Here is a 12,185-nt window from a genome sequence, read left to right on the forward strand (position 1 = left end):
TGTCAACGTGAAAAGAAATGTATTTAATTCCATTTCAATTCATATCATAAATTTCCCACATCGAAAATTTACACAACTGTGATTTGTTTTCCTACTTGTTATACATTTTTATTCTTTTAAGATACCTCTATACCAGGGGACTCTCTGTATGTAAAAGAAACATTCATAATGGTAAAAAAATAAATGAAAACAAAATCATCTATAACAAACAAAAATCCTAAATTTTTAAAGTTTTACAAACTTCAAGGTCATGCAAGAAAGGAACAATATAGAAAATCTTCTGTATCAATTAATGCATAACTCTAGACCAGAAAACTAATCATAATACTTTTTTCAGTGTTTCTTTCTGAGTATTTGTACATTATTTGTCAATAGACTGTAAATACTTTTGCATATAAATAATCCTTACTATCATTTGAAACATAGATAATGATACTGATGATAACGGAATAAAGACATTAGAAATATTTTGAGATCACAGACAGTTTAAATATCCTACAATTGATAAGTAGTTCTTAATATACGTGAATACTGAACATTTAATACCAAAAATGTAGGAAATTGCTTCGAAAAAAACCCCCCACTGAAACACGCAACAAAACATATACATTCAAAAATACCAAACACTTTGTGAGTGTGTAAAAACATATACTGCCACAGATCATACAGTTATGACATCATCAACTTTAGAAAACGTGTCGTTTATTGAAAAGAAAATACGTAATCAAATTTATTATCGTCTATAAAACAATGTTTAAAAGAGTACCAGGATCTGCAATTCAATTGCCAAGTTTTTAACTGTGTTGGAACAGCACATTTTGATGTATACGAAGTTATATCATGATATTTATTTAGACACATCTAACAAACATTTTACCTAATACAAATTGGTTAAGAATTTTGTTTATGTCAAATAAACATGCATGTGTTATTTTTCGTTATCAGAAATGTGTTAAATATGTAATCATTTGACATGCTATCGCAACAATCTCAACATGTTAATATCATAAGTAAATAGTATACACACCTGTTGTTGAAGGTGGAAAAGTTAGCTCGACCTGTTTATATAACTATCTTTCACACGCTTGCAACATCAAGGCCCATTGTAGGTGAACATGTGCGAAAGTCTATTCTCGGAACTTTCTACTTTCATTTTGATTCAAGTCATAGAGTCGCTGTAAGAGAACCGCTTATGGATATAATATACAGACAATATTGTATAACCTTTTCCTGTACATAAACGATTCCTTAAATTTGCAATTTGGTTAAACATCCACCTGTAACATTGCACCATTATTGGTTTTGTGCCATTTCACCAAGTACAAAAATAATGCATATAGCAAAACACAAAGAATTATGTTTTACACTTATACGATTATCACATAACTGTGCACGCTACAATGTATTTAGAATAAGGACATCATTTTATCCCGGAAGAATTAAGTAAAAATGGAATGTTTTATGGTGATTAATACGGAACGGACTTTTCATTCATTTTATGTTTTATTGAGTTTAGGTACACTTCATTTCCTTATCCGTAAGTGTTTAACTTGAATTGACATATTCTGAATAATTAGTGAACAATTTGAGAATTTAGGTTCAATAGGAATACACTTTCCAAGTTACTTAGTACTTGTAGTAGGGCTTACTATCTTTTGATTTTATGGAATGCCATAACTGCCTCGAGTAAATAGGGGTTTTCTCAAACTCCTAGATATTTAATTTTCATGAAATTAATACATTACGGTTTACATTCCTTTTCTGAGTCCCCCTTTATCTCATCAGGTTGAAGAACTTTGCTGTAAAGGGTCAAAGTTGTTCTGCATTAAAACGCCACAAAATTAAGCCAAGTGATAATGTTGAAAAATCGTACAAGGTGCTTTAAGAGACTTTTGAAGAAAATAATTCAGATTATTCTATCACAATATTATGACTTTAATCTTTAATAAGTTTTTACATTCATGAATTAAAAAAACAGTTTGAAAACTCTTTAAGATATACATCCTTGGGGAAATTGCAGTGAATAGGTTGGACAGAGTTAGCCTTTTGAGGAATGATTATGCTAAACGAAAACTATTCAGAAAATTAAGAACTATTAACTATTAAGAAATAAACACGTTTTGGGGGAACTATTTTCTCGTGCGGAAGGTTTTTTTTAGTTAAAAATGAGAGAAACAAGCAACATTATGAATTTTCAATATACTTTTCTTTTTATTATACTTTTTTGTTATTCACATTTTTAACATTTGATAGGTTTGTTACATGTTCTTTATGTCCTGGATGACTTGTACAAAATTAAATTTTTAGAGAGTGATAGATGTCTTGCAGAAAATTATGCAAATATATAGAAATGCCTGATTTTTTTAAGCCAAATTTTGCGAGAATTTTACATTTTAAACCATATATCTAAAATTTGAAATAACTGACCACCATGTTTTATTAAGTAAAAATGACACTGAGTACATATCTAAGCAAACTGGATTTATCTTATAAAATTCTTGATATTCAAAATTTTCCCTATTTAAATTTTAGTACACTGTAACTGTAGCTTCGTTAAGAGGGACGATGGCCAATTTTAGAATGTATTGATCCTCTAGAGTATAAAAAAGTAAAAATAAAAAATAGCATGTAAGGAAGCGTGTTGAAATATTAAATCAAAAAGTTGATTGACATTGATTAGCGTTAAGCTTTATCTTAATTTAAAAAAGTATTCAAAAAAATTACACTTTAAGTTAAGGTATCCCCCTATAATTTATAGAGCTCTTCTACAAAATAAGATCAATACATTCTAAAATTGGCCACGACCATCGTCCCACTTAACGAAGCTACATTTACAGTGTACTAAAATTTAAATAGGGAACATTTTGAATATCAAGAATTTTATAAGATAAATCCAGTTTGCATAGATATGTACTCAGTGTCATTTTTACATAATAAAACATGGGGGTCAGTGATTGCAAATTTTAAATATATGGTTTAAAATGTAAAATTCTCACAAAATTTGGCTTAAAAAAATCAAGCATTTCTATATATTTGCATAATTTTCTGCAAGACATCTATCACTCTCTAAAAATTTAATTTTGTACAAGTCATCCAGGACATAAAGAACATGTAACAAACCTATCAAATTACAAAATAAATTCCTTAAATAAATTTAAACTATACGAGTCTTTTTCTTCTAAATCAAATGGTCTTTCTCTAGTGGTCAGTATAAAGTAATTGCTGTAGCAGGTCGAACAATATTCATTGTTCTCTAATTTCCTATCATTACATGTATCTTTAAGACCACAAATATATACACCATAAATATAAATTGTGACAGCAGATATGCATTATTTTAAAAAATATACATATTTTGACATTTTAAGCTGAATTCTACTTAAAATAAGATTGTCCATCATTCAAAATTCACCCCTACCCGTGCTGCATGTTCAGATCTGCAGATGTATAAAATTTATTTCTTTGTTTTGTTATTGATGTTTCGCGGAATTTTACTATGTATTATTACTGAACATATAGAGAGTCCCGAGAGTTTTCGGATGGCAAAAGTACAGAGTTATCTTTTCTTGGGCGAAGAGATTAGGTTTCTGCAGCAGACAGCTGTTTTAATTGGATAAAAACACTTTTTACCGAGTTTATTAGGAATATTTGAGTGTGAACGTGTTTTTTGACAACATTTGCAACATTGTGTGGGAGGATTTGCGTAACTTTTGTCAAGTAAGTTGTTTTTTGACATTGTTTACAAATCGTGTCCTACTTTCGATTCTTCCCTTGCATATTATTTATATATATGTCATAGAGTGTAGAGCGGATACGATGCCCCTGTGGATGACTACATAGATTTTCTTGACATTTGCAGGGATGATAGAAAATGATAATGAAGTTTTATATTCATTTTTTTCGAATTTGTTTTTTGTCGTCCATTTCCTGCCCCGCGATAAAAAGCTTGTGACGTCAGGATCTAGAAAATGATAAGGACTTGAGCATTCAGGCTTTGTATGATAATAGACCAATAGTTGTTGAAGTCTATAAGCTATTTTGTTTTGTTTGTCATAACTTCCGGTCATCATTGGAAGCACGTAAAAAAAATTTACGCATTCAATATATTTTCACATAGAATTGAAATATAAGTATAAATCATTACATTTGTCATATATCCGATTTAAAATAAACAAAAACATTCTACTGCTGGTAATATATATCAAATATCTCAAATAGCCTTTTTTCATTAAATGTTTTACCCACAAAATCTCAGAAAGTCAAGCGATCAATACACGAAACTTAGGTAGATGCTAGACATTTTATAGAAAATGTGTTTAATCGCTTTTATTTTGTCAACCTTCACCTCCATGACTCACCGGAAGGGTTCAAACAAATCAAGCTGTTTGAAAGTTTAACTGTTTTTCTTTGATAATCTAGTAAAATTCTAATAAAAAACACAATAAAGTAAAGTTATCTTATCATCAAGAAATACTAACTTTTATTTTTACTGAGCACTTCTGTTTGTCCGTTTTCTGTCAAGAGACCAAAAACAATGACTCCACGAAATCTCAAATACGGTGACGACTTGGACAACCAAACTTTGTTGGATAATAGCCCAAAGTATGGATCTGTGTTAACATTATTTCTTTATTCGTCGTCACTTCCAGTCGTCACCGGAGGCACTTATATAATATTCGTGCCTTATTTTATTTATTTTACACGTAATAAATATATCAGTACACGATCATATATATGCTAACTATACAGTGGTAAATTAGCAAACATATTCTACTTTTTGTGAGATATAACATATATGTTAGGTACCTATTCCTTTTACAAATTTGATACCCGGAAGATTTTATGACTGTAAGTGATTGAGACACTGAACATTTATGAATGAAAGACAATTGATTGAATATGTGTTTAACGGGTTTTATTTTGCCAACTGTCTCTTTCGGTACTCACCGGAAGGGTTCAAACAATTCATCTTTTTAACAAGTTTAACAGATTTTCTGAAGTGGTTCATCTAGCATGATAAAAAGTGATGTACACTAGGCAAATGTACAACAAATATAAGCTTTTATTTTCATTTATCACTTTTGTTCGTCCGTATCCGGTCTCAAGACAAAAAACCTAGTTTCACCAGGCCCTCAGATTTGGCAGAGATTATTGATATTTCATCGTATCAAATAAAAAAAATCGGACGGAAGACCTACTCGTTATTAGGTATTGGAAAATTAAACACTTTATAAATCAACACATATCTTTACAATCGATTTTGGCTGCCTTTGAATTGTGAAAAGATGGTTAGAGTTTACTGTTTGCAATAACAATCACCAGACACAAAGTATCACGTGATTTAACTTGCACTTTTATCAATTATAGTTTCAAGGCTAATGAATGAAATCCTCGAACAATTACCGCCCTGCAGGACAAGTTTCGCCTGAATAAACAACCCGTTACAGAGTCCTACGTCTGACGACTGGAGCCATTTATATGGCCAAGTTAGTTTTAATTACACTGAGTGGCCAAAAGTATCGCAAACAAATAAAGCTGACGTCATCACAACTTTGCTCGCTTCAAATTTTATTCGGCGCATAGTATTCGGTGTGTAAATTAAATGGGTAGTAATTTATTTAAGGAACTGTTTCTGGTCTTCATTTGCAGACGATATCCAATGCAGAAACTAACATAAACAATGTCGAAAAAAGCGAGAACTGTCAACGGATTTAAAGGAACGGATAGTAATATTGAATGCAAAGGGATTTAACTACAACAAAGTTAATGAATTATTGGGAATACTTCGCAGTACAGTCGGATGTCTTTTGAAAAAAAATCTTTCAAAAGGGAAGTGTTAAAAACGATCCCGGAAGTTGAAAGCCGCGAGTGACATATGTGAGGGGTGATCGGAAACTTAATTGCATTGTTAAAACAAATCGTAGGCAATCTTTACAGGATGTAACATTAGCATACAATAAAAATGAAGGAACGCGTTTGTCCAAGAGAACGTGAGGCGAAGCTTACATCTGGAAGGATACAGGCGGGGGAAAATTTAGAAAACTCTGACAATAAGCAAAGTTTACCGACAACGCGAAATTCGATGGTGCGGAGGGAGAAAACATTGGCAGTCTAAACAGTGGCAGAAAGTCCCGTGAGATTGATAACTTTAAAAATCGTGATGACTTAGTAGCAGCAGTTACGAGAATTTGGAATGGATTTTCACAGACCTACATGAGAAGGTTGTATGCCTCAATTCCCTACAGACGACGATAGGTTACAATTCAGAAAGGCTATGCAACATGATACAAAAAGGAAAATGTGAAGACACCTTTTATCACATTGAAAGTTCGTTTTTCTCTTTGCTGTTGATGTTACTTTGTGATGACGTCAGCCATGTTTGTTGCAATACTTTTGGTCACTTAGTGTAAGTAACACGTGTCTATACACAATCACTTCGAAGTATCGCGAGTAAAAAAAATCAGCAAACTATAAATAACGGAACTGCAGTTTGACTCTGAGGGATCAAGAATTTCGAGGATCAACAATTCGAGAAATCAGAAGGATGTTAGTTATATAGGAAAAAATCCGGAACCTTAGACTCAATTTGAGCAATCAAGAACTTCAAGCGATGGAAGTTTGAGCCATCAAATGTTACTTGTATGTATACTGACGTGGAGTTCAGTGAATCATTATTCACTGTAGAATAATAACAAAAGCGACTTATCAGAACTCGCATACTAGAAAACAATAATTTTAAACTCTATGAAAAATGTTACAAACATATCATCGGCTGTGCAATGGTTTAAACTGTGTTCCCTAATGTTTCTAACATTAGATTGTTCCCAATAACCCATTCAATCATAACACAGCTTCAATATACTAATAAAGTGCTGTTTCGCGGCAGATTTAGAGATGATGTTTTTTATCTTCAATGGGTCTGAGACTGAGATGATCGAATTCTTTTAAACATTTAAAAAATTTAATTTTTTCATCATTTTAGACACAACAGTGTATAAAGGAAGAAAAAGACTGCAAACGATAGCATTGTCTAGCCGCCTAACTAAAAGTCATTTTTTGAAAGTTGTCTAATTAAAATTATTTTTTCATAATAATGTAAACATTTATGTATATTTTCATTAAATATAAATGATTTGGTCAAACAAAAAGATTTAACTTTGTATTTTGGGTTAAAATAGCTCATTTCATAATAGAAAATAACGGAAAACGGAAAATCATTTTAAAACTTCTTCCCCCCCCCCCTTCCCCCGTGAAACAAAAATTCCTTTTGAGGGGTTTTAATTATTGTTATTAAGCATATTTTTACCAAAGGGTTTGTTGTTTCACAGGGGGGGGGGGGGGGGATGTATGTCTACAGACCGAAATACATTCCAAAAAAATAAACAGATATGATTTATAATGAAATTTTACTTTAATATAAATCGTAGATATGTTATTTTATGCATATATTGGCCGCTAAATAATATTTTCCTCACTCATAGAGACCGATTTCAATGAAAATTTTTTAAGACCCCGCGTTAGCAAAACTTTGGTTTAAAGATAAATAATTTGATTACAAATTTTATTTTGATATAAATTGATTAGGATTTGATTATACTTTTTAGTAGAAAACTTAGTTTTTGAATATCTGACAGAAATTCCGAAATATTTGGATGTCAAATGTAGGCGGGAAACGGGCGTTAGCGTTCGCAGTTCTTTCAAACAAACAAGATATCAGATCCTACATAAAACTAACGAACAATTTTCAGTATCTACACAGAGAAAGCTCTCATAACCCAGCCGTTTTTAAAGGTTTTTAAAAAAGATGAATGCATAAGATATGTGAGGAATACCTCTGACACTTCAACTCACAGTATTATTCTACAGGATTTAAAGAAACACTTATCCACTAAGCTACTCTAATACAGACGTAGACCATATTATCACAGTCATAATTGAAGCAGACAGAAATAAGATCCTAAATTAAACCAAAAGTCAATCGAAACTCCAATTAGAAATCAATGAGTTATGGTAAAAAATATAATTCAAGAATCAAAGGATTAAAAACGCATCTTAAAATACTGGAACGAAATTAAAACAAACAAAAGATAAAGCAATATTTACATCGGAACCAATAATAGCTTATAGCAAGCACAAAAGCATAGGATAAATAACTAGACACGATCTCGTTGCGAGCTACGAGGTCTTCAGTTAAATATTCGGTGGTGATATGACCTTGACTAAGATTTCCGACAAGGGAACATGTGGAAAAAGGGAAAGAATCCTAATGATTTTCCGTATTGCTTTTCAATGAGGTTTTTTGAAGATTATGGACTTCCAGCCCTTTAAAATCCCTAATCATATAATACATGAGAAAAGTAAAGAGCTTTGGACATTAGAACCCCCTCCCCCTCACCCCTTAAGTCTCTAATTTGAGGGTCCGGTTACTGTTTTATATTATATGAGAGGCCGTATAATTTTAACATATATCATTTAACAAGTATTTATAATTTTGTTACCCAAAAACGCGAACGTTTTAGGAGCTAACCTTTTACCTTCTATTTAGGATCATTTAATGAAATATTCTATTTGTGGTTGCATAGATATAAAGTACATCCTTTTGAGAATAATCTGTTCTACATTGTTCTTCAAAAACATTTTTACATATATTTGACTGAATTTGAAATATACCTAAATTTCATTCAATCGAATCGACTGTTATGTAATCAGTCGCAGAATTGCAAGAGCAACTTAGATATGATGTTTTAAATTCGGATTAAAATCATTAAAATCAATTTAAATGAATTCATTTTTTTAAAATTGATATTTCATTCAATCACTTCGACTGAGATGTCATCTGACGCATGATTGCAAGAGCAACTTTGATAAGTTGTTTTCAAACGGATTTAATTGCGTATAAGTTCTTTATTTTTATGGATAACCAATTTCAATATTTGCATGATAAAAGTTTTTCCAATTTTGTTTAAGCTCTCTAGAGCTGAAAGTTCCATTGAATGTCTCTGAGCACCTTTTTTCTGTCCATAAATTTTAATATTTTCAACTCTTTACTTCATAAACCACTAGTCTAACATTTAACCCAACCTTTGCATTTAAACATTCCTGCATTAACAAAATTTACGTTTGCTTTATTGAAGAGTCTGATCCTGTAACAATGGACGATTAAACATCTTATTTTTAATATTATGTTTGTAAAGGTGACATTTTCTGGAAGCATCCTCAGGTGAATTAGATTCAAATCATAACCCCATGATGTAGGGTGAGTTAATAATGGCGATTTGAAGTTTTACACTGAATTTAATAAAAATAAACATCTTTAAAATTCTTCCACCGAAACCTTTAGGCAAAAAAAAAGCTGGTGCTTGTATGGAAACATCCTAATGTAGAATAAATTCAAGTATATTGACATAAGTATCCCGATAGGTAGAAAGGGGCAAAATCAATGGTTCAAATTTTTACATTGGTATAGGAAAGAAAAATCACAAAAACCATTACACCAAAAAGGTGAATTTTGTGTGGAAGCCGTGAGGAAGGTTTGAAAATATTTTTATTGAGCAAGTATGGATAGAATCTTTTCTTTTCCATAATACACAAAAATCAACATTAGGAAGTCATGCACAATTCATTTATACATTGTATTTTCAAATAGTCAACATTAAGAAAACCAATACGGTAAAGAAATGATACAAAGTACCTGTTCAAATTTTTTTTGTTTTAAATTTTGTTGACCGCGTGCACAATTGTCATATTTTGATGAGAGGGCGCAGCCATTTTAAAACTTTAATAACCACTCAGAGACAAAGCTCTCTATATAAATATATAGGTAACCATCAAAGCTTAAGCTAAGGTATTTTCGTAATTCAATTTTAATTTATTTTTTTTGTAACGCACCTTCTGATTAGCTAAAAGCGTGTGCATATTATAAAAATCATTGCCTACGCCACAGTAAAACTAACATCGAACACGTGTCAATCATAATGATTATACGTTCGGTTCGTATAGGTAAACTTCAAAATCAATTTAAAGGTCAAATGACCCTTTTTACCTACAATTAATAACAGTTAAATAAATTTAGTATCAGGAATAAATTTAATAACTATCCAATTTATACGCCAAAATATAAGCACAACTCATTTTAAATTCGTATAAAAGTGGTACTATTTAAATCATTTCTCAAAATTTATGGCATATCATTTCTTTAAAAAAAATTGCACATTTTTCAGCCTTCCTATGTATCTATAGAACATGACAGATAAAGAAAAAAAATAACAAGGAATAACAAATACCAGACGTATGTCAGAGATAGAGAAAAATCACCAAAAGACTAATCCAATTTATCGATATACAGGGTGTTTCAGCAAACGTGTCCCAACTTTACAGTTTTAGAATAAAAGTTATGCTTCATGTACGAACTGAAATTTTGCAAAAATGTTATGAGAAATTGCATAAAATTTTATCAATTTTTTTTTTAATAAAGCTGAATCATTTATTTTGCACAGGCATTTTAAAACGAAGTCATATTAGTACGTGTTCCAAATGTCCGCCTTGTTTCTCAGTCACTAGTCTTATTCTATCTAAGTTCCTGATAACATTTTTACAAGAGTCTACGGTTATACGTCGGATTTCTCTACGTATATACATTTTCAGAGCACTCGTGTCTTGTGGGGGTGGCGAATAAACACAGTTCTTTAAATTACCCCATAAAAAGAAATCTAAAGGGGTCAGATCAGCTGAATGTGGTAGCCATTCATTGTTTGAACGTAAGGATATGAAATGTTCTCCAAACTTTTCAGCAAGCCATTCAAGTACAATTTTTGCAGTGTGTGGGGTGGCACCATCCTGCTGATACCATACGTTGTTCATTTCTCTATCTCTTCTCTTTAGCTCAGGAAGAAATTTCGTCTTTAGAATGGTCAGATAACGTTGCGACGTAATTGCTGTGGTTTCACCATTCTCTTCATAGAAAAAGGGGCCTATGATACCACCACTACTCAGTGCTGCCCATACTGTAACTTTCTGACTATGAAGTGGTCTTTCTGCATAAAAGTCTGGTTTTGAATTTCCTAGAAACGCATGTTCTGCTTGTTGACATGTCCATTCAGGGTGAAATGTGCTTCTTCAGAAAACCAAATGACTTCAGTTAAATCAATGTTTCTAAACATCCATTCTGCAAAATTTAATCGGGATGAAATGTCCGTGTCTTTTAGATGTTGCATTATAGAAATGTTATTTGGTGTGAATTTTAAATCGTATTCTAAAATTCGATAAACAGATGAAGAACTTATATTGGAGTCCACTTCTCTAAATACATTCCTTACTGATTTCGTTGGACTCTCCTTGATAATTGTCTTCACCTTTTCAATATTTTCATCCGATCGGCCAGTCTTCTGTCTTATACGCGTATCTTTTCTTCAGTCACCGATAATCCCGTACTGCTCAAATTTAGCAACAATACGAAAAATCTGTTTTCTTCAAAAATGTTTCACATCTGGGTACTTCTTTCTTAAAACCTTTTCACTAGGGTCGGCGTTTTTCCATTTTCAAAGTACAGTTTTACAATATAGATATAGAGATAATTTTTATTATCCATTTTCAAATACCTGGATATGATGTCATCAAATATTAATTATGATATCATAATACATTGTATTTGTACTGTAATACATTTTGCCAGCATAAACGCTGTCAGATGCAGTATTATTGTTAAGAAATATGTCATGTTAGTGCTAAGGTATAGACATCGAAAGTTGGGACATGTTTATTGAAACACCCTGTATTAAGGTGAGCATCTGATAAGGATTCTTAAATTTTAAAAGGGATTATGCTTTATACAATTACATTGAAATAAAGTTACAAACTTGAAAGATTTTACATGTTTGACAGTTAATCTTTATCCATGCTGCATTCATGTTCACAAAAATGTAATTTATATATTTTTTACATATATTCATTTTTTTTAAACATGGGAAATTTGCTAGATTATCCTAATTTCAAATGAAATACAAAGGGAAGCTTCAGTTCTACTTGCACAATGCACTTATAAACAACAGCAAAAGTACGACGTCATTATAGATCAACATACATCATAGAAAAATATCCTACCCAATTCAAGCTAGAAAAAAATTATTTTAAAAATATTTTGACATTCAGTTATTCTGTAATATTTTCTCTTAAACTTTTCTATTCTA

At 31.4% G+C, this 12,185-nt stretch overlaps 1 protein-coding gene and 1 long non-coding RNA gene across 3 annotated transcripts in view; one reads left to right on the forward strand and one right to left on the reverse strand.

Moving 5' to 3' along the window:
• The window catches only part of LOC128162094 (cyclic GMP-AMP synthase-like), a 38,740-nt gene extending 37,377 nt beyond the window's left edge, over positions 1 to 1,363 (reverse strand). The window contains exon 1 of one of the 2 annotated variants that reach the window (XM_052825291.1): positions 1,028 to 1,363. The gene's annotated coding sequence lies outside the window, so the exon portion shown is untranslated. The remainder of the gene's footprint in view (positions 1 to 1,027) is intronic. The other variant, XM_052825287.1, reaches the window with a different exon arrangement.
• A 2,203-nt stretch (positions 1,364 to 3,566) lies between these two features.
• LOC128162097 (uncharacterized) lies at positions 3,567 to 6,893 on the forward strand. Its single transcript, XR_008240615.1, has 2 exons — positions 3,567 to 3,717; positions 5,650 to 6,893. It is a non-coding gene; the product is annotated as an uncharacterized LOC128162097 (long non-coding RNA).
• Positions 6,894 to 12,185: the final 5,292 nt, after the last annotated feature.

The sequence above is a fragment of the Crassostrea angulata genome, chromosome 9 (assembly GCF_025612915.1).
Source record: "Crassostrea angulata isolate pt1a10 chromosome 9, ASM2561291v2, whole genome shotgun sequence".
Lineage (NCBI taxonomy): Eukaryota > Metazoa > Mollusca > Bivalvia > Ostreida > Ostreidae > Magallana > Magallana angulata.